The sequence below is a fragment of the Cololabis saira genome, chromosome 9 (genome assembly GCF_033807715.1).
Source record: "Cololabis saira isolate AMF1-May2022 chromosome 9, fColSai1.1, whole genome shotgun sequence".
NCBI classification, from domain to species: domain Eukaryota; kingdom Metazoa; phylum Chordata; class Actinopteri; order Beloniformes; family Belonidae; genus Cololabis; species Cololabis saira.
In genome coordinates, this window is record NC_084595.1 from 43937564 (window position 1) to 43962817 (window position 25254).

General features: G+C 41.9%; 10 non-coding genes across 10 annotated transcripts; all 10 read right to left on the bottom strand.

Moving 5' to 3' along the window:
* Window positions 1–1233: 1233 nt before the first annotated feature.
* On the bottom strand, window positions 1234–1352 carry LOC133451652 (5S ribosomal RNA). Its single transcript, XR_009783196.1, has one exon. It is a non-coding gene; the product is annotated as a 5S ribosomal RNA (ribosomal RNA).
* Window positions 1353–4299: 2947 nt separating this feature from the next.
* Window positions 4300–4418, bottom strand: LOC133451667 (5S ribosomal RNA). The gene has a single exon (XR_009783209.1). It is a non-coding gene; the product is annotated as a 5S ribosomal RNA (ribosomal RNA).
* A 2052-nt stretch (window positions 4419–6470) lies between these two features.
* LOC133451631 (5S ribosomal RNA) lies at window positions 6471–6589 on the bottom strand. Its single transcript, XR_009783177.1, has one exon. It is a non-coding gene; the product is annotated as a 5S ribosomal RNA (ribosomal RNA).
* A 2072-nt stretch (window positions 6590–8661) lies between these two features.
* Window positions 8662–8780, bottom strand: LOC133451632 (5S ribosomal RNA). Its single transcript, XR_009783178.1, has one exon. It is a non-coding gene; the product is annotated as a 5S ribosomal RNA (ribosomal RNA).
* A 2570-nt stretch (window positions 8781–11350) lies between these two features.
* LOC133451633 (5S ribosomal RNA) lies at window positions 11351–11469 on the bottom strand. The gene has a single exon (XR_009783179.1). It is a non-coding gene; the product is annotated as a 5S ribosomal RNA (ribosomal RNA).
* Window positions 11470–14420: 2951 nt separating this feature from the next.
* LOC133451635 (5S ribosomal RNA) lies at window positions 14421–14539 on the bottom strand. Its single transcript, XR_009783180.1, has one exon. It is a non-coding gene; the product is annotated as a 5S ribosomal RNA (ribosomal RNA).
* A 2072-nt stretch (window positions 14540–16611) lies between these two features.
* Window positions 16612–16730, bottom strand: LOC133451636 (5S ribosomal RNA). The gene has a single exon (XR_009783181.1). It is a non-coding gene; the product is annotated as a 5S ribosomal RNA (ribosomal RNA).
* Window positions 16731–19302: 2572 nt separating this feature from the next.
* LOC133451637 (5S ribosomal RNA) lies at window positions 19303–19421 on the bottom strand. The gene has a single exon (XR_009783182.1). It is a non-coding gene; the product is annotated as a 5S ribosomal RNA (ribosomal RNA).
* A 2045-nt stretch (window positions 19422–21466) lies between these two features.
* Window positions 21467–21585, bottom strand: LOC133451638 (5S ribosomal RNA). The gene has a single exon (XR_009783183.1). It is a non-coding gene; the product is annotated as a 5S ribosomal RNA (ribosomal RNA).
* A 2045-nt stretch (window positions 21586–23630) lies between these two features.
* Window positions 23631–23749, bottom strand: LOC133451639 (5S ribosomal RNA). Its single transcript, XR_009783184.1, has one exon. It is a non-coding gene; the product is annotated as a 5S ribosomal RNA (ribosomal RNA).
* Window positions 23750–25254: the final 1505 nt, after the last annotated feature.

Below are 25254 nucleotides of genomic sequence, written 5' to 3' on the forward strand. Positions count from 1 at the left end.
ACGCTATATAAATAAAATTGAATTGAATTGAATTGAATTGAGCTGCATGTAATTCTACTGAGTGCAAAAGATGATGCATACTGTCTGACTCTGTTACAAGATCTGCCCTTGTGCTCTCAGATGTCTGCCGTCTTCATTGTATCCCGGTCTGAAGGAGGAAGCTTGAAACGGTGAAATCTGACTGGATCACTGACTGGACTTTCGTTGGCTCCTAACCCTAACCCTAACCCTAACCCTAACCCTAATAGCACACATTAGAGTAAAGATGTATTTCTTTTCTTGTTATTATAAACACCAGAAAACCAGACACACACAGCTGTTTAAAAGCACAGCAGAAGTAGTGAAATTATTTTGCCACAGGACCATGAAAATATTATAACTGTAATGGCAATCTAACAACAAAAAATGCCATGTGAGGGAATTTGAAGACATTTCCAACTCATGCTGGTTTCAAAAAAAGTGGTCCGACAGGGAGCTGCGTTCAACACTTTATTTTACATGTGCAACGCTTCAAAAAACAACACCTACAATACCCGGGTGCTGAATGAACCAGCTTCATGATACAACATCAAATCCATGACTGACTGCATTACAGAGTACATTCATTTCTGCGTATCTTCTCTTCTTCCAGGAGGATCAGTCTTTCCATAACAATGAGCCCTAGTTACGTGAAGGAGCTCTGGAAGAGGACGGAGAGAGTCTTTGTGGATGGACACAGAGACAAACACGGTACAGAAGAAGATGACAAGGAGGCAGAGGGAGAACAAGGATGCGTACAGAAGGAGGTCCAGGAGCTCAAACATCAGAGCGTGAGGGATGTGTTGTCTTGATAAACCACGTACGTACAGAGTCATACTGGACGGACGGCAGCTTCTCCCTCATCTCCCCACATCAGGAATCTAATACGCGTGCTGGTATTTGTGATCAAGTTTATGGTGTCGCTTGTTCATCCTGCATCAGCTTGATTGAACTGTTGGCCTCTTTTGGTTTACTGGAGATTATTACATTTCCTCCTCATGTCACATATCTGTCAACCTGAATCTGTTTTACTTTACGCCCTCCACCCACTCTCACCTCTTTCTTAGATTAGAATAAACTGTCCTTTATTTCTACCTTAATGGGGAAATTCACTGTTTTTATTGGATCCATCCAATAAACAAACAAACAAACAAACAAAGCAGGTATAAAAATGTGTGAGTAGAGGGAGCAAGAGCACTCTGTGCTGGTTGAAAAAGCTTACAACACCGGGTATTCCCAGGCGGTCTCCCATCCAAGTACTAACCCGGCCCGACCCTGCTTAGCTTCCGAGATCAGACGAGATCGGGCGTATTCAGGCTGGTATGGCCGTAAGCGAAAGCTGAACCCTGAAATAGCTCTTATAAAGTGTTCACTTCTCGGCAACCACATCCCCGATGTCTGAGACGGAGAGTAAAACCGCTGTGTTCAAGAGTCAGTGGAGCTCATTCACAAGTGGAGCTGGTGGATTGTAGCGGAGCTGAAACTCTGCAGCTGCCGTGTGTCGCTGTTTATGAGACACTTCACTCCCACATGTTCACCGGGGGGTTGTTGTCACATTGTGAGTGTCTAAAATAAGAGGCTGTGAACGGGTGAATAGGAAAAAGACTAAATCACTTTGCAGAGCCTATAAGTGGCTGAACTAAAGAAATAAACTATAGGAGCGCCATCCATTTATTTTAAGGAGTAACTCGGTCGTCAAAGGACAGCATACGGATGTTTGTGTTGTTCAGTTATGATGAAACAAACACAAACGTGACAGTACACTCGGTAAGTGCGCGTATAGAAGACAGTTGTGAAGCCGCAGCTGCCGCTTACGACCATACCGCCATGAACCAGCAGAGGGCGCTGTTGCTACGTTTGGGAACATGTGCACATTCATCCTCGTTTGCAGCAAATCAGCTCCAGCTTCAGACGCGTAGCGTTCAAATGCTCTTTCATGGAGCCTTGGAACGTCATCAAAGAATGTGATGTCTTTGATGACGTCACGAAGAATAGTGGAAGAGCAAGCACACGTAATAGCACACATTAGAGTGAAGATGTATTTCTTTTCTTGTTATTATAAACAACACCAGAAAACCAGACACACACAGCTGTTTAAAAGCACAGCAGAAGTAGTGACACTATTTTGCCACAGGACCATGAAAATATTATAACTGTAATGGCAATCTAACAACAAAAAATGCCATGTGAGGGAATTTGAAGACATTTCCAACTCATGCTGGTTCCAAAAAAAGTGGTCCGACAGGGAGCTGCGTTCAACACTTTATTTTACATGTGCAAAGCTTCAAAAAACAACACCTACAATACCCGGGTGCTGAATGAGAGGTTAAAAAACAAGCTTGTGTATTATCAAAAACAACACATTATGCATTGAGTTGATGTGAAGATGTCTTCCAGCTCAGGATGAAACATTTTACCAAGCATTCTTATTAGTTATTCCCACTGATTTTAAGACTCTAATACCAATCCAATAACACATAATCTTGCTATCTAATCGTTACATTTTAGCACACACAAGTTGTCGTGGATGACACTGTATTTAAAGTTTTGTCATGACCAAAAAAACCAAACGTCAGCTTTTCCTCTTGTACGAATGAGTTCCAATTGCTTTCAGTGATATTGATTTAACACATGCATTGGCATCTATAGCTGTGTTCACACTGCCAGCTCAATATGCAATAACTAGCATACTGCTTGTTGAGCTGCATGTAATTCCACTGAGTGCAAAAGATGATGCATACTGTCTGACTCTGTTACAAGATCTGCCCTTGTGCTCTCAGATGTCTGCCGTCTTCATTGTATCCCGGTCTGAAGGAGGAAGCTTGAAACGGTGAAATCTGACTGGATAACTGACTGGACTGTTGTTGGCTCCTAACCCTAACCCTAATCCTAGCCCTAACCCTAACCCTAATAGCACACATTAGAGTGAAGATGTATTTCTTTTCTTGTTATTATAAACACCAGAAAACCAGACACACACAGCTGTTTAAAAGCACAGCAGAAGTAGTGACATTATTTTGCCACAGGACCATGAAAATATTATAACTGTAATGGCAATCTAACAACAAAAAATGCCATGTGAGGGAATTTGAAGACATTTCCAACTCATGCTGGTTCCAAAAAAAGTGGTCCGACAGGGAGCTGCGTTCAACACTTTATTTTACATGTGCAAAGCTTCAAAAAACAACACCTACAATACCCGGGTGCTGAATGAGAGGTTAAAAAACAAGCTTTTGTATTATCAAAAACAACACATTATGCATTGAGTTGATGTGAAGATGTCTTCCAGCTCAGGATGAAACATTTTACCAAGCATTCTTATGAGTTATTCCCACTGATTTTAAGACTCTAATACCAATCCAATAACACATAATCTTGCTATCTAATCGTTACATTTTAGCACACACAAGTTGTCGTGGATGACACTCTATTTAAAGTTTTGTCATGACCAAAAAAAACAAACGCCAGCTTTTCCTCTTGTACGAATGAGTTCCAATTGCTTTCAGTGATATTGATTTAACACATGCATTGGTATCTATAGCTGTGTTCACACTGCCAGCTCAATAACTAGCATACTGCTTGTTGAGCTGCATGTAATTCTACTGAGTGTAAAAGATGATGCATACTGTCTGACTCTGTTACAAGATCTGCCCTTGTGCTCTCAGATGTCTGCCGTCTTCATTGTATCCCGGTCTGAAGGAGGAAGCTTGAAACGGTGAAATCTGACTGGATAACGGACTGGACTGTCGTTGGCTCCTAACCCTAACCCTAACCCTAGCCCTAACCCTAACCCTAATAGCACACATTAGAGTGAAGATGTATTTCTTTTCTTGTTATTATAAACAACACCAGAAAACCAGACACACACAGCTGTTTAAAAGCACAGCAGAAGTAGTGAAATTATTTTGCCACAGGACCATGAAAATATTATAACTGTAATGGCAATCTAACAACAAAAAATGCCATGTGAGGGAATTTGAAGACATTTCCAACTCATGCTGGTTCCAAAAAAAGTGGTCCGACAGGGAGCTGCGTTCAACACTTTATTTTACATGTGCAAAGCTTCAAAAAACAACACCTACAATACCCGGGTGCTGAATGAGAGGTTAAAAAACAAGCTTATTTCTACCTTAATGGGGAAATTCACTTTTTTTATTGGATCCATCCAATAAACAAACAAATAAACAAACAAACAAACAAATAAACAAACAAACAAACAAACAAAGCAGGTATAAACATGTGTGAGTGGAGGGAGCAAGAGCACTCTGTGCTGGTTGAAAAAGCTTACAGCACCGGGTATTCCCAGGCGGTCTCCCATCCAAGTACTAACCCGGCCCGACCCTGCTTAGCTTCCGAGATCAGACGAGATCGGGCGTATTCAGGCTGGTATGGCCGTAAGCGAAAGCTGAACCCTGAAATAGCTCTTATAAAGTGTTCACTTCTCGGCAACCACATCCCCGATGTCTGAGACGGAGAGTAAAACCGGTGTGTTCAAGAGTCAGTGGAGCTCATTCACAAGTGGAGCTGGTGGATTGTAGCGGAGCTGAAACTCTGCAGCTGCCGTGTGTCGGTGTTTATGAGACACTTCACTCCCACATGTTCACCGGGGGGTTGGTGTCACATTGTGAGTGTCGAAAATAAGAGGCTGTGAACGGGTGAATAGGAAAAAGGCTAAATCGCTTTGCAGAGCCTATAAGTGGCTGAACTAAAGAAATAAACTATAGGAGCGCCATCCATTTATTTTAAGGAGTAACTCGGTCGTCAAAGGACAGCATACGGATGTTTGTGTTGTTCAGTTATGATGAAACAAACAAAAACGTGACAGTACACTCGGTAAGTGCGCGTATAGAAGACAGTTGTGAAGCCGCAGCTGCCGCTTACGACCATACCACCATGAACCAGCAGAGGGCGCTGTTGCTACGTTTGGGAACATGTGCACATTCATCCTCGTTTGCAGCAAATCAGCTCCAGCTTCAGACGCATAGCGTTCAAATGCTCTTTCATGGAGCCTTGGAACGTCATCAAAGAATGTGATGTCTTTGATGACGTCACGAAGAATAGTGGAGGAGCAAGCACACGTAATAGCACACATTAGAGTGAAGATGTATTTCTTTTCTTGTTATTATAAACACCAGAAAACCAGACACACACAGCTGTTTAAAAGCACAGCAGAAGTAGTGACATTATTTTGCCACAGGACCATGAAAATATTATAACTGTAATGGCAATCTAACAACAAAAAATGCCATGTGAGGGAATTTGAAGACATTTCCAACTCATGCTGGTTCCAAAAAAAGTGGTCCGACAGGGAGCTGCGTTCAACACTTTATTTTACATGTGCAAAGCTTCAAAAAACAACACCTACAATACCCGGGTGCTGAATGAGAGGTTAAAAAACAAGCTTTTGTATTATCAAAAACAACACATTATGCATTGAGTTGATGTGAAGATGTCTTCCAGCTCAGGATGAAACATTTTACCAAGCATTCTTATGAGTTATTCCCACTGATTTTAAGACTCTAATACCAATCCAATAACACATAATCTTGCTATCTAATCGTTACATTTTAGCACACACAAGTTGTCGTGGATGACACTCTATTTAAAGTTTTGTCATGACCAAAAAAAACAAACGCCAGCTTTTCCTCTTGTACGAATGAGTTCCAATTGCTTTCAGTGATATTGATTTAACACATGCATTGGTATCTATAGCTGTGTTCACACTGCCAGCTCAATAACTAGCATACTGCTTGTTGAGCTGCATGTAATTCTACTGAGTGTAAAAGATGATGCATACTGTCTGACTCTGTTACAAGATCTGCCCTTGTGCTCTCAGATGTCTGCCGTCTTCATTGTATCCCGGTCTGAAGGAGGAAGCTTGAAACGGTGAAATCTGACTGGATAACGGACTGGACTGTCGTTGGCTCCTAACCCTAACCCTAACCCTAGCCCTAACCCTAACCCTAATAGCACACATTAGAGTGAAGATGTATTTCTTTTCTTGTTATTATAAACAACACCAGAAAACCAGACACACACAGCTGTTTAAAAGCACAGCAGAAGTAGTGAAATTATTTTGCCACAGGACCATGAAAATATTATAACTGTAATGGCAATCTAACAACAAAAAATGCCATGTGAGGGAATTTGAAGACATTTCCAACTCATGCTGGTTCCAAAAAAAGTGGTCCGACAGGGAGCTGCGTTCAACACTTTATTTTACATGTGCAAAGCTTCAAAAAACAACACCTACAATACCCGGGTGCTGAATGAGAGGTTAAAAAACAAGCTTATTTCTACCTTAATGGGGAAATTCACTTTTTTTATTGGATCCATCCAATAAACAAACAAATAAACAAACAAACAAACAAATAAACAAACAAACAAACAAACAAAGCAGGTATAAACATGTGTGAGTGGAGGGAGCAAGAGCACTCTGTGCTGGTTGAAAAAGCTTACAGCACCGGGTATTCCCAGGCGGTCTCCCATCCAAGTACTAACCCGGCCCGACCCTGCTTAGCTTCCGAGATCAGACGAGATCGGGCGTATTCAGGCTGGTATGGCCGTAAGCGAAAGCTGAACCCTGAAATAGCTCTTATAAAGTGTTCACTTCTCGGCAACCACATCCCCGATGTCTGAGACGGAGAGTAAAACCGGTGTGTTCAAGAGTCAGTGGAGCTCATTCACAAGTGGAGCTGGTGGATTGTAGCGGAGCTGAAACTCTGCAGCTGCCGTGTGTCGGTGTTTATGAGACACTTCACTCCCACATGTTCACCGGGGGGTTGGTGTCACATTGTGAGTGTCGAAAATAAGAGGCTGTGAACGGGTGAATAGGAAAAAGGCTAAATCGCTTTGCAGAGCCTATAAGTGGCTGAACTAAAGAAATAAACTATAGGAGCGCCATCCATTTATTTTAAGGAGTAACTCGGTCGTCAAAGGACAGCATACGGATGTTTGTGTTGTTCAGTTATGATGAAACAAACAAAAACGTGACAGTACACTCGGTAAGTGCGCGTATAGAAGACAGTTGTGAAGCCGCAGCTGCCGCTTACGACCATACCACCATGAACCAGCAGAGGGCGCTGTTGCTACGTTTGGGAACATGTGCACATTCATCCTCGTTTGCAGCAAATCAGCTCCAGCTTCAGACGCATAGCGTTCAAATGCTCTTTCATGGAGCCTTGGAACGTCATCAAAGAATGTGATGTCTTTGATGACGTCACGAAGAATAGTGGAGGAGCAAGCACACGTAATAGCACACATTAGAGTGAAGATGTATTTCTTTTCTTGTTATTATAAACACCAGAAAACCAGACACACACAGCTGTTTAAAAGCACAGCAGAAGTAGTGAAATTATTTTGCCACAGGACCATGAAAACATTATAACTGTAATGGCAATCTAACAACAAAAAATGCCATGTGAGGGAATTTGAAGACATTTCCAACTCATGCTGGTTCCAAAAAAAGTGGTCCGACAGGGAGCTGGGTTCAACACTTTATTTTACATGTGCAAAGCTTCAAAAAACAACACCTACAATACCCGGGTGCTGAATGAGAGGTTAAAAAACAAGTTTGTGTATTATCAAAAACAACACATTATGCATTGAGTTGATGTGAAGATGTCTTCCAGCTCAGGATGAAACATTTTACCAAGCATTCTTATTAGTTATTCCCACTGATTTTAAGACTCTAATACCAATCCAATAACACATAATCTTGCTATCTAATCGTTACATTTTAGCACACACAAGTTGTCGTGGATGACACTGTATTTAAAGTTTTGTCATGACCAAAAAAACCAAACGCCAGCTTTTCCTCTTGTACGAATGAGTTCCAATTGCTTTCAGTGATATTGATTTAACACATGCATTGGTATCTATAGCTGTGTTCACACTGCCAGCTCAATATGCAATAACGAGCATACTGCTTGTTGAGCTGCATGTAATTCTACTGAGTGCAAAAGATGATGCATACTGTCTGACTCTGTAACAAGATCTGCCCTTGTGCTCTCAGATGTCTGCCATCTTCATTGTATCCCGGTCTGAAGGAGGAAGCTTGAAACGGTGAAAACTGACTGGATAACTGACTGGACTGTCGTTGGCTCCTAACCCTAACCCTAACCCTAACCCTAACCCTAACCCTAGCCCTAACCCTAACCCTAACCCTAATAGCACACATTAGAGTGAAGATGTATTTCTTTTCTTGTTATTATAAACACCAGAAAACCAGACACACACAGCTGTTTAAAAGCACAGCAGAAGTAGTGACATTATTTTGCCACAGGACCATGAAAATATTATAACTGTAATGGCAATCTAACAACAAAAAATGCCATGTGAGGGAATTTGAAGACATTTCCAACTCATGCTGGTTCCAAAAAAAGTGGTCCGACAGGGAGCTGCGTTCAACACTTTATTTTACATGTGCAAAGCTTCAAAAAACAACACCTACAATACCCGGGTGCTGAATGAGAGGTTAAAATACAAGCTTATTTCTACCTTAATGGGGAAATTCACTTTTTTTATTGGATCCATCCAATAAACAAACAAATAAACAAATAAACAAACAAACAAACAAACAAACAAAGCAGGTATAAAAATGTGTGAGTAGAGGGAGCAAGAGCACTCTGTGCTGGTTGAAAAAGCTTACAGCACCGGGTATTCCCAGGCGGTCTCCCATCCAAGTACTAACCCGGCCCGACCCTGCTTAGCTTCCGAGATCAGACGAGATCGGGCGTATTCAGGCTGGTATGGCCGTAAGCGAAAGCTGAACCCTGAAATAGCTCTTATAAAGTGTTCACTTCTCGGCAACCACATCCCGATGTCTGAGACGGAGAGTAAAACCGGTGTGTTCAAGAGTCAGTGGAGCTCATTCACAAGTGGAGCTGGTGGATTGTAGCGGAGCTGAAACTCTGCAGCTGCCGTGTGTCGGTGTTTATGAGACACTTCATTCCCACATGTTCACCGGGGGGTTGGTGTCACATTGTGAGTGTCGAAAATAAGAGGCTGTGAACGGGTGAATAGGAAAAAGGATAAATCGCTTTGCAGAGCCTATAAGTGGCTGAACTAAAGAAATAAACTATAGGAGCGCCATCCATTTATTCTAAGGAGTAACTCGGTCGTCAAAGGACAGCATACGGATGTTTGTGTTGTTCAGTTATGATGAAACAAACACAAACGTGACAGTACACTCGGTAAGTGCGCGTATAGAAGACAGTTGTGAAGCCGCAGCTGCCGCTTACGACCATACCACCATGAACCAGCAGAGGGCGCTGTTGCTACGTTTGGGAACATGTGCACATTCATCCTCGTTTGCAGCAAATCAACTCCAGCTTCAGGCGCTTAGCGTTCAAATGCTCTTTCATGGAGCCTTGGAACGTCATCAAAGAATGTGATGTCTTTGATGACGTCACGAAGAATAGTGGAAGAGCAAGCACACATAATAGCACACATTAGAGTGAAGATGTATTTCTTTTCTTGTTATTATAAACAACACCAGAAAACCAGACACACACAGCTGTTTAAAAGCACAGCAGAAGTAGTGACATTATTTTGCCACAGGACCATGAAAATATTATAACTGTAATGGCAATCTAACAACAAAAAATGCCATGTGAGGGAATTTGAAGACATTTCCAACTCATGCTGGTTCCAAAAAAGTGGTCCGACAGGGAGCTGCGTTCAACACTTTATTTTACATGTGTAAAGCTTCAAAAAACAACACCTACAATACCCGGGTGCTGAATGAGAGGTTAAAAAACAAGCTTGTGTATTATCAAAAACAACACATTATGCATTGAGTTGATGTGAAGATGTCTTCCAGCTCAGGATGAAACATTTTACCAAGCATTCTTATGAGTTATTCCCACTGATTTTAAGACTCTAATACCAATCCAATAACACATAATCTTGCTATCTAATCGTTACATTTTAGCACACACAAGTTGTTGTGGATGACACTGTATTTAAAGTTTTGTCATGACCAAAAAAACCAAACGCCAGTTTTTCCTCTTGTATGAATGAGTTCCAATTGCTTTCAGTGATATTGATTTAACACATGCATTGGTATCTATAGCTGTGTTCACACTGCCAGCTCAATATGCAATAACAAGCATACTGCTTGTTGAGCTGCATGTAATTCTACTGAGTGCAAAAGATGATGAATACTGTCTGACTCTGTTACAAGATCTGCCCTTGTGCTCTCAGATGTCTGCCGTCTTCATTGTATCCCGGTCTGAAGGAGGAAGCTTGAAACGGTGAAATCTGACTGGATAACTGACTGGACTGTCGTTGGCTCCTAACCCTAACCCTAACCCTAACCCTAGCCCTAACCCTAACCCTAACCCTAATAGCACACATTAGAGTGAAGATGTATTTCTTTTCTTGTTATTATAAACACCAGAAAACCAGACACACACAGCTGTTTAAAAGCAAAGCAGAAGTAGTGACATTATTTTGCCACAGGACCATGAAAATATTATAACTGTAATGGCAATCTAACAACAAAAAATGCCATGTGAGGGAATTTGAAGACATTTCCAACTCATGCTGGTTCCAAAAAAAGTGGTCCGACAGGGAGCTCCGTTCAACACTTTATTTTACATGTGCAAAGCTTCAAAAAACAACACCTACAATACCCGGGTGCTGAATGAACCAGCTTCATGATACAACATCAAATCCATGACTGACTGCATTACAGAGGACATTCATTTCTGCGTATCTTCTCTTCTTCCAGGAGGATCAGTCTTTCCATAACAATGAGCCCTAGTTACGTGAAGGAGCTCTGGAAGAGGATGGAGAGAGTCTTTGCGGATGGACACAGAGACAAACACGGTACAGAAGAAGATGACAAGGAGGCAGAGGGAGAACAAGGATGCGTACAGAAGGAGGTCCAGGAGCTCAAACATCAGAGCATGAGGGATGTGTTGTCTTGATAAACCACGTACGTACAGAGTCATACTGGACGGACGGCAGCTTCTCCCTCATCTCCCCACATCAGGAATCTAATACGCGTACTGGTATTTGTGATCAAGTTTATGGTGTCGCTTGTTCATCCTGCATCAGCTTGATTGAACTGTTGGCCTCTTTTGGTTTACTGGAGATTATTACATTTCCTCCTCATGTCACATATCTGTCAACCTGAATCTGTTTTACTTTACGCCCTCCACCCACTCTCACCTCTTTCTTAGATTAGAATAAACTGTCCTTTATTTCTACCTTAATGGGGAAATTCACTTTTTTATTGGACCCATCCAATAAACAAACAAACAAACAAAGCAGGTATAAACATGTGTGGGTAGAGGGAGCAAGAGCACTCTGTGCTGGTTGAAAAAGCTTACAGCACCGGGTATTCCCAGGCGGTCTCCCATCCAAGTACTAACCCGGCCCGACCCTGCTTAGCTTCCGAGATCAGACGAGATCGGGCGTATTCAGGCTGGTATGGCCGTAAGCGAAAGCTGAACCCTGAAATAGCTCTTATAAAGTGTTCACTTCTCGGCAACCACATCCCCGATGTCTGAGACGGAGAGTAAAACCGGTGTGTTCAAGAGTCAGTGGAGCTCATTCACAAGTGGAGCTGGTGGATTGTAGCGGAGCTGAAACTCTGCAGCTGCCGTGTGTCGGTGTTTATGAGACGCCCCACTTCACTCCCACATGTTCACCGGGGGGTTGTTGTCACATTGTGAGTGTCGAAAATAAGAGGCTGTGAACGGGTGAATAGGAAAAAGGCTAAATCGCTTTGCAGAGCCTATAAGTGGCTGAACTAAAGAAATAAACTATAGGAGCGCCATCCATTTATTTTAAGGAGTAACTCGGTCGTCAAAGGACAGCATACGGATGTTTGTGTTGTTCAGTTATGATGAAACAAACAAAAACGTGACAGTACACTCGGTAAGTGCGCGTATAGAAGACAGTTGTGAAGCCGCAGCTGTCGCTTACGACCATACCGCCATGAACCAGCAGAGGACGCTGTTGCTACGTTTGGGAACATGTGCACATTCATCCTCGTTTGCAGCAAATCAGCTCCAGCTTCAGACGCGTAGCGTTTAAATGCTCTTTCATGGAGCCTTGGAACGTCATCAAAGAATGTGACGTCTTTGATGACGTCGCGAAGAATAGTGGAAGAGCAAGCACACGTAATAGCACACATTAGAGTGAAGATGTATTTCTTTTCTTGTTATTATAAACAACACCAGAAAACCAGACACACACAGCTGTTTAAAAGCACAGCAGAAGTAGTGACATTATTTTGCCACAGGACCATGAAAATATTATAACTGTAATGGCAATCTAACAACAAAAAATGCCATGTGAGGGAATTTGAAGACATTTCCAACTCATGCTGGTTCCAAAAAAGTGGTCCGACAGGGAGCTGCGTTCAACACTTTATTTTACATGTGTAAAGCTTCAAAAAACAACACCTACAATACCCGGGTGCTGAATGAGAGGTTAAAAAACAAGCTTGTGTATTATCAAAAACAACACATTATGCATTGAGTTGATGTGAAGATGTCTTCCAGCTCAGGATGAAACATTTTACCAAGCATTCTTATGAGTTATTCCCACTGATTTTAAGACTCTAATACCAATCCAATAACACATAATCTTGCTATCTAATCGTTACATTTTAGCACACACAAGTTGTTGTGGATGACACTGTATTTAAAGTTTTGTCATGACCAAAAAAACCAAACGCCAGCTTTTCCTCTTGTACGAATGAGTTCCAATTGCTTTCAGTGATATTGATTTAACACATGCATTGGCATCTATAGCTGTGTTCACACTGCCAGCTCAATATGCAATAACTAGCATACTGCTTGTTGAGCTGCATGTAATTCCACTGAGTGCAAAAGATGATGCATACTGTCTGACTCTGTTACAAGATCTGCCCTTGTGCTCTCAGATGTCTGCCGTCTTCATTGTATCCCGGTCTGAAGGAGGAAGCTTGAAACGGTGAAATCTGACTGGATAACTGACTGGACTGTTGTTGGCTCCTAACCCTAACCCTAATCCTAGCCCTAACCCTAACCCTAATAGCACACATTAGAGTGAAGATGTATTTCTTTTCTTGTTATTATAAACACCAGAAAACCAGACACACACAGCTGTTTAAAAGCACAGCAGAAGTAGTGACATTATTTTGCCACAGGACCATGAAAATATTATAACTGTAATGGCAATCTAACAACAAAAAATGCCATGTGAGGGAATTTGAAGACATTTCCAACTCATGCTGGTTCCAAAAAAAGTGGTCCGACAGGGAGCTGCGTTCAACACTTTATTTTACATGTGCAAAGCTTCAAAAAACAACACCTACAATACCCGGGTGCTGAATGAGAGGTTAAAAAACAAGCTTTTGTATTATCAAAAACAACACATTATGCATTGAGTTGATGTGAAGATGTCTTCCAGCTCAGGATGAAACATTTTACCAAGCATTCTTATGAGTTATTCCCACTGATTTTAAGACTCTAATACCAATCCAATAACACATAATCTTGCTATCTAATCGTTACATTTTAGCACACACAAGTTGTCGTGGATGACACTCTATTTAAAGTTTTGTCATGACCAAAAAAAACAAACGCCAGCTTTTCCTCTTGTACGAATGAGTTCCAATTGCTTTCAGTGATATTGATTTAACACATGCATTGGTATCTATAGCTGTGTTCACACTGCCAGCTCAATAACTAGCATACTGCTTGTTGAGCTGCATGTAATTCTACTGAGTGCAAAAGATGATGCATACTGTCTGACTCTGTTACAAGATCTGCCCTTGTGCTCTCAGATGTCTGCCGTCTTCATTGTATCCCGGTCTGAAGGAGGAAGCTTGAAACGGTGAAATCTGACTGGATAACGGACTGGACTGTCGTTGGCTCCTAACCCTAACCCTAACCCTAGCCCTAACCCTAACCCTAATAGCACACATTAGAGTGAAGATGTATTTCTTTTCTTGTTATTATAAACAACACCAGAAAACCAGACACACACAGCTGTTTAAAAGCACAGCAGAAGTAGTGAAATTATTTTGCCACAGGACCATGAAAATATTATAACTGTAATGGCAATCTAACAACAAAAAATGCCATGTGAGGGAATTTGAAGACATTTCCAACTCATGCTGGTTCCAAAAAAAGTGGTCCGACAGGGAGCTGCGTTCAACACTTTATTTTACATGTGCAAAGCTTCAAAAAACAACACCTACAATACCCGGGTGCTGAATGAGAGGTTAAAAAACAAGCTTATTTCTACCTTAATGGGGAAATTCACTTTTTTTATTGGATCCATCCAATAAACAAACAAATAAACAAACAAACAAACAAATAAACAAACAAACAAACAAACAAAGCAGGTATAAACATGTGTGAGTGGAGGGAGCAAGAGCACTCTGTGCTGGTTGAAAAAGCTTACAGCACCGGGTATTCCCAGGCGGTCTCCCATCCAAGTACTAACCCGGCCCGACCCTGCTTAGCTTCCGAGATCAGACGAGATCGGGCGTATTCAGGCTGGTATGGCCGTAAGCGAAAGCTGAACCCTGAAATAGCTCTTATAAAGTGTTCACTTCTCGGCAACCACATCCCCGATGTCTGAGACGGAGAGTAAAACCGGTGTGTTCAAGAGTCAGTGGAGCTCATTCACAAGTGGAGCTGGTGGATTGTAGCGGAGCTGAAACTCTGCAGCTGCCGTGTGTCGGTGTTTATGAGACACTTCACTCCCACATGTTCACCGGGGGGTTGGTGTCACATTGTGAGTGTCGAAAATAAGAGGCTGTGAACGGGTGAATAGGAAAAAGGCTAAATCGCTTTGCAGAGCCTATAAGTGGCTGAACTAAAGAAATAAACTATAGGAGCGCCATCCATTTATTTTAAGGAGTAACTCGGTCGTCAAAGGACAGCATACGGATGTTTGTGTTGTTCAGTTATGATGAAACAAACAAAAACGTGACAGTACACTCGGTAAGTGCGCGTATAGAAGACAGTTGTGAAGCCGCAGCTGCCGCTTACGACCATACCACCATGAACCAGCAGAGGGCGCTGTTGCTACGTTTGGGAACATGTGCACATTCATCCTCGTTTGCAGCAAATCAGCTCCAGCTTCAGACGCATAGCGTTCAAATGCTCTTTCATGGAGCCTTGGAACGTCATCAAAGAATGTGATGTCTTTGATGACGTCACGAAGAATAGTGGAGGAGCAAGCACACGTAATAGCACACATTAGAGTGAAGATGTATTTCTTTTCTTGTTATTATAAACACCAGAAAACCAGACACACACAGCTGTTTAAAAGCACAGCAGAAGTAGTGAAATTATTTTGCCACAGGACCATGAAAACATTATAACTGTAATGGCAATCTAACAACAAAAAATGCCATGTGAGGGAATTTGAAGACATTTCCAACTCATGCTGGTTCCAAAAAAAGTGGTCCGACAGGGAGCTGGGTTCAACACTTTATTTTACATGTGCAAAGCTTCAAAAAACAACACCTACAATACCCGGGTGCTGAATGAGAGGTTAAAAAACAAGTTTGTGTATTATCAAAAACAACACATTATGCATTGAGTTGATGTGAAGATGTCTTCCAGCTCAGGATGAAACATTTTACCAAGCATTCTTATTAGTTATTCCCACTGATTTTAAGACTCTAATACCAATCCAATAACACATAATCTTGCTATCTAATCGTTACATTTTAGCACACACAAGTTGTCGTGGATGACACTGTATTTAAAGTTTTGTCATGACCAAAAAAACCAAACGCCAGCTTTTCCTCTTGTACGAATGAGTTCCAATTGCTTTCAGTGATATTGATTTAACACATGCATTGGTATCTATAGCTGTGTTCACACTGCCAGCTCAATATGCAATAACGAGCATACTGCTTGTTGAGCTGCATGTAATTCTACTGAGTGCAAAAGATGATGCATACTGTCTGACTCTGTAACAAGATCTGCCCTTGTGCTCTCAGATGTCTGCCATCTTCATTGTATCCCGGTCTGAAGGAGGAAGCTTGAAACGGTGAAAACTGACTGGATAACTGACTGGACTGTCGTTGGCTCCTAACCCTAACCCTAACCCTAACCCTAACCCTAACCCTAGCCCTAACCCTAACCCTAACCCTAATAGCACACATTAGAGTGAAGATGTATTTCTTTTCTTGTTATTATAAACACCAGAAAACCAGACACACACAGCTGTTTAAAAGCACAGCAGAAGTAGTGACATTATTTTGCCACAGGACCATGAAAATATTATAACTGTAATGGCAATCTAACAACAAAAAATGCCATGTGAGGGAATTTGAAGACATTTCCAACTCATGCTGGTTCCAAAAAAAGTGGTCCGACAGGGAGCTGCGTTCAACACTTTATTTTACATGTGCAAAGCTTCAAAAAACAACACCTACAATACCCGGGTGCTGAATGAGAGGTTAAAATACAAGCTTATTTCTACCTTAATGGGGAAATTCACTTTTTTTATTGGATCCATCCAATAAACAAACAAATAAACAAATAAACAAACAAACAAACAAACAAACAAAGCAGGTATAAAAATGTGTGAGTAGAGGGAGCAAGAGCACTCTGTGCTGGTTGAAAAAGCTTACAGCACCGGGTATTCCCAGGCGGTCTCCCATCCAAGTACTAACCCGGCCCGACCCTGCTTAGCTTCCGAGATCAGACGAGATCGGGCGTATTCAGGCTGGTATGGCCGTAAGCGAAAGCTGAACCCTGAAATAGCTCTTATAAAGTGTTCACTTCTCGGCAACCACATCCCGATGTCTGAGACGGAGAGTAAAACCGGTGTGTTCAAGAGTCAGTGGAGCTCATTCACAAGTGGAGCTGGTGGATTGTAGCGGAGCTGAAACTCTGCAGCTGCCGTGTGTCGGTGTTTATGAGACACTTCACTCCCACATGTTCACCGGGGGGTTGGTGTCACATTGTGAGTGTCGAAAATAAGAGGCTGTGAACGGGTGAATAGGAAAAAGGATAAATCGCTTTGCAGAGCCTATAAGTGGCTGAACTAAAGAAATAAACTATAGGAGCGCCATCCATTTATTCTAAGGAGTAACTCGGTCGTCAAAGGACAGCATACGGATGTTTGTGTTGTTCAGTTATGATGAAACAAACACAAACGTGACAGTACACTCGGTAAGTGCGCGTATAGAAGACAGTTGTGAAGCCGCAGCTGTCGCTTACGACCATACCACCATGAACCAGCAGAGGGCGCTGTTGCTACGTTTGGGAACATGTGCACATTCATCCTCGTTTGCAGCAAATCAACTCCAGCTTCAGGCGCTTAGCGTTCAAATGCTCTTTCATGGAGCCTTGGAACGTCATCAAAGAATGTGATGTCTTTGATGACGTCACGAAGAATAGTGGAAGAGCAAGCACACATAATAGCACACATTAGAGTGAAGATGTATTTCTTTTCTTGTTATTATAAACAACACCAGAAAACCAGACACACACAGCTGTTTAAAAGCACAGCAGAAGTAGTGACATTATTTTGCCACAGGACCATGAAAATATTATAACTGTAATGGCAATCTAACAACAAAAAATGCCATGTGAGGGAATTTGAAGACATTTCCAACTCATGCTGGTTCCAAAAAAAGTGGTCCGACAGGGAGCTGCGTTCAACACTTTATTTTACATGTGTAAAGCTTCAAAAAACAACACCTACAATACCCGGGTGCTGAATGAGAGGTTAAAAAACAAGCTTGTGTATTATCAAAAACAACACATTATGCATTGAGTTGATGTGAAGATGTCTTCCAGCTCAGGATGAAACATTTTACCAAGCATTCTTATGAGTTATTCCCACTGATTTTAAGACTCTAATACCAATCCAATAACACATAATCTTGCTATCTAATCGTTACATTTTAGCACACACAAGTTGTTGTGGATGACACTGTATTTAAAGTTTTGTCATGACCAAAAAAACCAAACGCCAGTTTTTCCTCTTGTATGAATGAGTTCCAATTGCTTTCAGTGATATTGATTTAACACATGCATTGGTATCTATAGCTGTGTTCACACTGCCAGCTCAATATGCAATAACAAGCATACTGCTTGTTGAGCTGCATGTAATTCTACTGAGTGCAAAAGATGATGAATACTGTCTGACTCTGTTACAAGATCTGCCCTTGTGCTCTCAGATGTCTGCCGTCTTCATTGTATCCCGGTCTGAAGGAGGAAGCTTGAAACGGTGAAATCTGACTGGATAACTGACTGGACTGTCGTTGGCTCCTAACCCTAACCCTAACCCTAACCCTAGCCCTAACCCTAACCCTAACCCTAATAGCACACATTAGAGTGAAGATGTATTTCTTTTCTTGTTATTATAAACACCAGAAAACCAGACACACACAGCTGTTTAAAAGCAAAGCAGAAGTAGTGACATTATTTTGCCACAGGACCATGAAAATATTATAACTGTAATGGCAATCTAACAACAAAAAATGCCATGTGAGGGAATTTGAAGACATTTCCAACTCATGCTGGTTCCAAAAAAAGTGGTCCGACAGGGAGCTCCGTTCAACACTTTATTTTACATGTGCAAAGCTTCAAAAAACAACACCTACAATACCCGGGTGCTGAATGAACCAGCTTCATGATACAACATCAAATCCATGACTGACTGCATTACAGAGGACATTCATTTCTGCGTATCTTCTCTTCTTCCAGGAGGATCAGTCTTTCCATAACAATGAGCCCTAGTTACGTGAAGGAGCTCTGGAAGAGGATGGAGAGAGTCTTTGCGGATGGACACAGAGACAAACACGGTACAGAAGAAGATGACAAGGAGGCAGAGGGAGAACAAGGATGCGTACAGAAGGAGGTCCAGGAGCTCAAACATCAGAGCATGAGGGATGTGTTGTCTTGATAAACCACGTACGTACAGAGTCATACTGGACGGACGGCAGCTTCTCCCTCATCTCCCCACATCAGGAATCTAATACGCGTACTGGTATTTGTGATCAAGTTTATGGTGTCGCTTGTTCATCCTGCATCAGCTTGATTGAACTGTTGGCCTCTTTTGGTTTACTGGAGATTATTACATTTCCTCCTCATGTCACATATCTGTCAACCTGAATCTGTTTTACTTTACGCCCTCCACCCACTCTCACCTCTTTCTTAGATTAGAATAAACTGTCCTTTATTTCTACCTTAATGGGGAAATTCACTGTTTTTATTGGATCCATCCAATAAACAAACAAACAAACAAAGCAGGTATAAACATGTGTGGGTAGAGGGAGCAAGAGCACTCTGTGCTGGTTGAAAAAGCTTACAGCACCGGGTATTCCCAGGCGGTCTCCCATCCAAGTACTAACCCGGCCCGACCCTGCTTAGCTTCCGAGATCAGACGAGATCGGGCGTATTCAGGCTGGTATGGCCGTAAGCGAAAGCTGAACCCTGAAATAGCTCTTATAAAGTGTTCACTTCTCGGCAACCACATCCCCGATGTCTGAGACGGAGAGTAAAACCGGTGTGTTCAAGAGTCAGTGGAGCTCATTCACAAGTGGAGCTGGTGGATTGTAGCGGAGCTGAAACTCTGCAGCTGCCGTGTGTCGGTGTTTATGAGACGCCCCACTTCACTCCCACATGTTCACCGGGGGGTTGTTGTCACATTGTGAGTGTCGAAAATAAGAGGCTGTGAACGGGTGAATAGGAAAAAGGCTAAATCGCTTTGCAGAGCCTATAAGTGGCTGAACTAAAGAAATAAACTATAGGAGCGCCATCCATTTATTTTAAGGAGTAACTCGGTCGTCAAAGGACAGCATACGGATGTTTGTGTTGTTCAGTTATGATGAAACAAACAAAAACGTGACAGTACACTCGGTAAGTGCGCGTATAGAAGACAGTTGTGAAGCCGCAGCTGTCGCTTACGACCATACCGCCATGAACCAGCAGAGGACGCTGTTGCTACGTTTGGGAACATGTGCACATTCATCCTCGTTTGCAGCAAATCAGCTCCAGCTTCAGACGCGTAGCGTTTAAATGCTCTTTCATGGAGCCTTGGAACGTCATCAAAGAATGTGACGTCTTTGATGACGTCGCGAAGAATAGTGGAAGAGCAAGCACACGTAATAGCACACATTAGAGTGAAGATGTATTTCTTTTCTTGTTATTATAAACAACACCAGAAAACCAGACACACACAGCTGTTTAAAAGCACAGCAGAAGTAGTGACATTATTTTGCCACAGGACCATGAAAATATTATAACTGTAATGGCAATCTAACAACAAAAAATGCCATGTGAGGGAATTTGAAGACATTTCCAACTCATGCTGGTTCCAAAAAAAGTGGTCCGACAGGGAGCTGCGTTCAACACTTTATTTTACATGTGTAAAGCTTCAAAAAACAACACCTACAATACCCGGGTGCTGAATGAGAGGTTAAAAAACAAGCTTGTGTATTATCAAAAACAACACATTATGCATTGAGTTGATGTGAAGATGTCTTCCAGCTCAGGATGAAACATTTTACCAAGCATTCTTATGAGTTATTCCCACTGATTTTAAGACTCTAATACCAATCCAATAACACATAATCTTGCTATCTAATCGTTACATTTTAGCACACACAAGTTGTTGTGGATGACACTGTATTTAAAGTTTTGTCATGACCAAAAAAACCAAACGCCAGCTTTTCCTCTTGTACGAATGAGTTCCAATTGCTTTCAGTGATATTGATTTAACACATGCATTGGTATCTATAGCTGTGTTCACACTGCCAGCTCAATAACTAGCATACTGCTTGTTGAGCTGCATGTAATTCTACTGAGTGCAAAAGATGATGCATACTGTCTGACTCTGTTACAAGATCTGCCCTTGTGCTCTCAGATGTCTGCCGTCTTCATTGTATCCCGGTCTGAAGGAGGAAGCTTGAAACGGTGAAATCTGACTGGATAACTGACTGGACTGTCGTTGGCTCCTAACCCTAACCCTAACCCTAGCCCTAACCCTAACCCTAACCCTAATAGCACACATTAGAGTGAAGATGTATTTCTTTTCTTGTTATTATAAACACCAGAAAACCAGACACACACACAGCTGTTTAAAAGCACAGCAGAAGTAGTGACATTATTTTGCCACAGGACCATGAAAATATTATAACTGTAATGGCAATCTAACAACAAAAAATGCCATGTGAGGGAATTTGAAGACATTTCCAACTCATGCTGGTTCCAAAAAAAGTGGTCCGACAGGGAGCTGCGTTCAACACTTTAATTTACATGTGCAAAGCTTCAAAAAACAACACCTACAATACCCGGGTGCTGAATGAGAGGTTAAAAAACAAGCTTATTTCTACCTTAATGGGGAAATTCACTTTTTTTATTGGATCCATCCAATAAACAAACAAATAAACAAATAAACAAACAAACAAAGCAGGTATAAAAGTGTGTGAGTAGAGGGAGCAAGAGCACTCTGTGCTGGTTGAAAAAGCTTACAGCACCGGGTATTCCCAGGCGGTCTCCCATCCAAGTACTAACCCGGCCCGACCCTGCTTAGCTTCCGAGATCAGACGAGATCGGGCGTATTCAGGCTGGTATGGCCGTAAGCAAAAGCTGAACCCTGAAATAGCTCTTATATAGTGTTCACTTCTCGGCAACCACATCCCCGATGTCTGAGACGGAGAGTAAAACCGGTGTGTTCAAGAGTCAGTGGAGCTCATTCACAAGTGGAGCTGGTGGATTGTAGCGGAGCTGAAACTCTGCAGCTGCCGTGTGTCGGTGTTTATGAGACACTTCACTCCCACATGTTCACCGGGGGGTTGGTGTCACATTGTGAGTGTCTCAAATAAGAGGCTGTGAACGGGTGAATAGGAAAAAGGCTAAATCGCTTTGCAGAGCCTATAAGTGGCTGAACTAAAGAAATAAACTATAGGAGCGCCATCCATTTATTCTAAGGAGTAACTCGGTGGTCAAAGGACAGCATACGGATGTTTGTGTTGTTCAGTTATGATGAAACAAACACAAACGTGACAGTACACTCGGTAAGTGCGCGTATAGAAGACAGTTGTGAAGCCGCAGCTGCCGCTTACGATCATACCGCCATGAACCAGCAGAGGGCGCTGTTGCTACGTTTGGGAACATGTGCACATTCATCCTCGTTTGCAGCAAATCAGCTCCAGCTTCAGACGCGTAGCGTTCAAATGCTCTTTCATGGAGCCTTGGAACGTCATCAAAGAATGTGACGTCTTTGATGACGTCACGAAGAATAGTGGAAGAGCAAGCACACGTAATAGCACACATTAGAGTGAAGATGTATTTCTTTTCTTGTTATTATAAACAACACCAGAAAACCAGACACACACAGCTGTTTAAAAGCACAGCAGAAGTAGTGACATTATTTTGCCACAGGACCATGAAAATATTATAACTGTAATGGCAATCTAACAACAAAAAATGCCATGTGAGGGAATTTGAAGACATTTCCAACTCATGCTGGTTCCAAAAAAAGTGGTCCGACAGGGAGCTGCGTTCAACACTTTATTTTACATGTGTAAAGCTTCAAAAAACAACACCTACAATACCCGGGTGCTGAATGAGAGGTTAAAAAACAAGCTTGTGTATTATCAAAAACAACACATTATGCATTGAGTTGATGTGAAGATGTCTTCCAGCTCAGGATGAAACATTTTACCAAGCATTCTTATGAGTTATTCCCACTGATTTTAAGACTCTAATACCAATCCAATAACACATAATCTTGCTATCTAATCGTTACATTTTAGCACACACAAGTTGTTGTGGATGACACTGTATTTAAAGTTTTGTCATGACCAAAAAAACCAAACGCCAGCTTTTCCTCTTGTATGAATGAGTTCCAATTGCTTTCAGTGATATTGATTTAACACATGCATTGGTATCTATAGCTGTGTTCACACTGCCAGCTCAATAACTAGCATACTGCTTGTTGAGCTGCATGTAATTCTACTGAGTGCAAAAGATGATGCATACTGTCTGACTCTGTTACAAGATCTGCCCTTGTGCTCTCAGATGTCTGCCGTCTTCATTGTATCCCGGTCTGAAGGAGGAAGCTTGAAACGGTGAAATCTGACTGGATAACTGACTGGACTGTCGTTGGCTCCTAACCCTAACCCTAACCCTAACCCTAACCCTAGCCCTAACCCTAACCCTAATAGCACACATTAGAGTGAAGATGTATTTCTTTTCTTGTTATTATAAACACCAGAAAACCAGACACACACAGCTGTTTAAAAGCACAGCAGAAGTAGTGACATTATTTTGCCACAGGACCATGAAAATATTATAACTGTAATGGCAATCTAACAACAAAAAATGCCATGTGAGGGAATTTGCAAGACATTTCCAACTCATGCTGGTTCCAAAAAAAGTGGTCCGACAGGGAGCTGCGTTCAACACTTTATTTTACATGTGCAAAGCTTCAAAAAACAACACCTACAATACCCGGGTGCTGAATGAGAGGTTAAAAAACAAGCTTATTTCTACCTTAATGGGGAAATTCACTTTTTTTATTGGATCCATCCAATAAACAAACAAATAAACAAATAAACAAACAAACAAAGCAGGTATAAAAGTGTGTGAGTAGAGGGAGCAAGAGCACTCTGTGCTGGTTGAAAAAGCTTACAGCACCGGGTATTCCCAGGCGGTCTCCCATCCAAGTACTAACCCGGCCCGACCCTGCTTAGCTTCCGAGATCAGACGAGATCGGGCGTATTCAGGCTGGTATGGCCGTAAGCGAAAGCTGAACCCTGAAATAGCTCTTATAAAGTGTTCACTTCTCGGCAACCACATCCCCGATGTCTGAGACGGAGAGTAAAACCGGTGTGTTCAAGAGTCAGTGGAGCTCATTCACAAGTGGAGCTGGTGGATTGTAGCGGAGCTGAAACTCTGCAGCTGCCGTGTGTCGGTGTTTATGAGACACTTCACTCCCACATGTTCACCGGGGGGTTGTTGTCACATTGTGAGTGTCGAAAATAAGAGGCTGTGAACGGGTGAATAGGAAAAAGACTAAATCGCTTTGCAGAGCCTATAAGTGGCTGAACTAAAGAAATAAACTATAGGAGCGCCATCCATTTATTTTAAGGAGTAACTCGGTCGTCAAAGGACAGCATACGGATGTTTGTGTTGTTCAGTTATGATGAAACAAACACAAACGTGACAGTACACTCGGTAAGTGCGTGTATAGAAGACAGTTGTGAAGCCGCAGCTGCCGCTTACGACCATACCGCCATGAACCAGCAGAGGGCGCTGTTGCTACGTTTGGGAACATGTGCACATTCATCCTCGTTTGCAGCAAATCAGCTCCAGCTTCAGACGCGTAGCGTTCAAATGCTCTTTCATGGAGCCTTGGAACGTCATCAAAGAATGTGATGTCTTTGATGACGTCACGAAGAATAGTGGAAGAGCAAGCACACGTAATAGCACACATTAGAGTGAAGATGTATTTCTTTTCTTGTTATTATAAATAACACCAGAAAACCAGACACACACAGCTGTTTAAAAGCACAGCAGAAGTAGTGAAATTATTTTGCCACAGGACCATGAAAATATTATAACTGTAATGGCAATCTAACAACAAAAAATGCCATGTGAGGGAATTTGAAGACATTTCCAACTCATGCTGGTTCCAAAAAAAGTGGTCCGACAGGGAGCTGCGTTCAACACTTTATTTTACATGTGCAAAGCTTCAAAAAACAACACCTACAATACCCGGGTGCTGAATGAGAGGTTAAAAAACAAGCTTGTGTATTATCAAAAACAACACATAATGCATTGAGTTGATTGTGAAGATGTCTTCCAGCTCAGGATGAAACATTTTACCAAGCATTCTTATGAGTTATTCCCACTGATTTTAAGACTCTAATACCAATCCAATAACACATAATCTTGCTATCTAATCGTTACATTTTAGCACACACAAGTTGTCGTGGATGACACTGTATTTAAAGTTTTGTCATGACCAAAAAAAACAAACGCCAGCTTTTCCTCTTGTACGAATGAGTTCCAATTGCTTTCAGTGATATTGATTTAACACATGCATTGGTATCTATAGCTGTGTTCACACTGCCAGCTCAATAACTAGCATACTGCTTGTTGAGCTGCATGTAATTCTACTGAGTGCAAAAGATGATGCATACTGTCTGACTCTGTTACAAGATCTGCCCTTGTGCTCTCAGATGTCTGCCGTCTTCATTGTATCCCGGTCTGAAGGAGGAAGCTTGAAACGGTGAAATCTGACTGG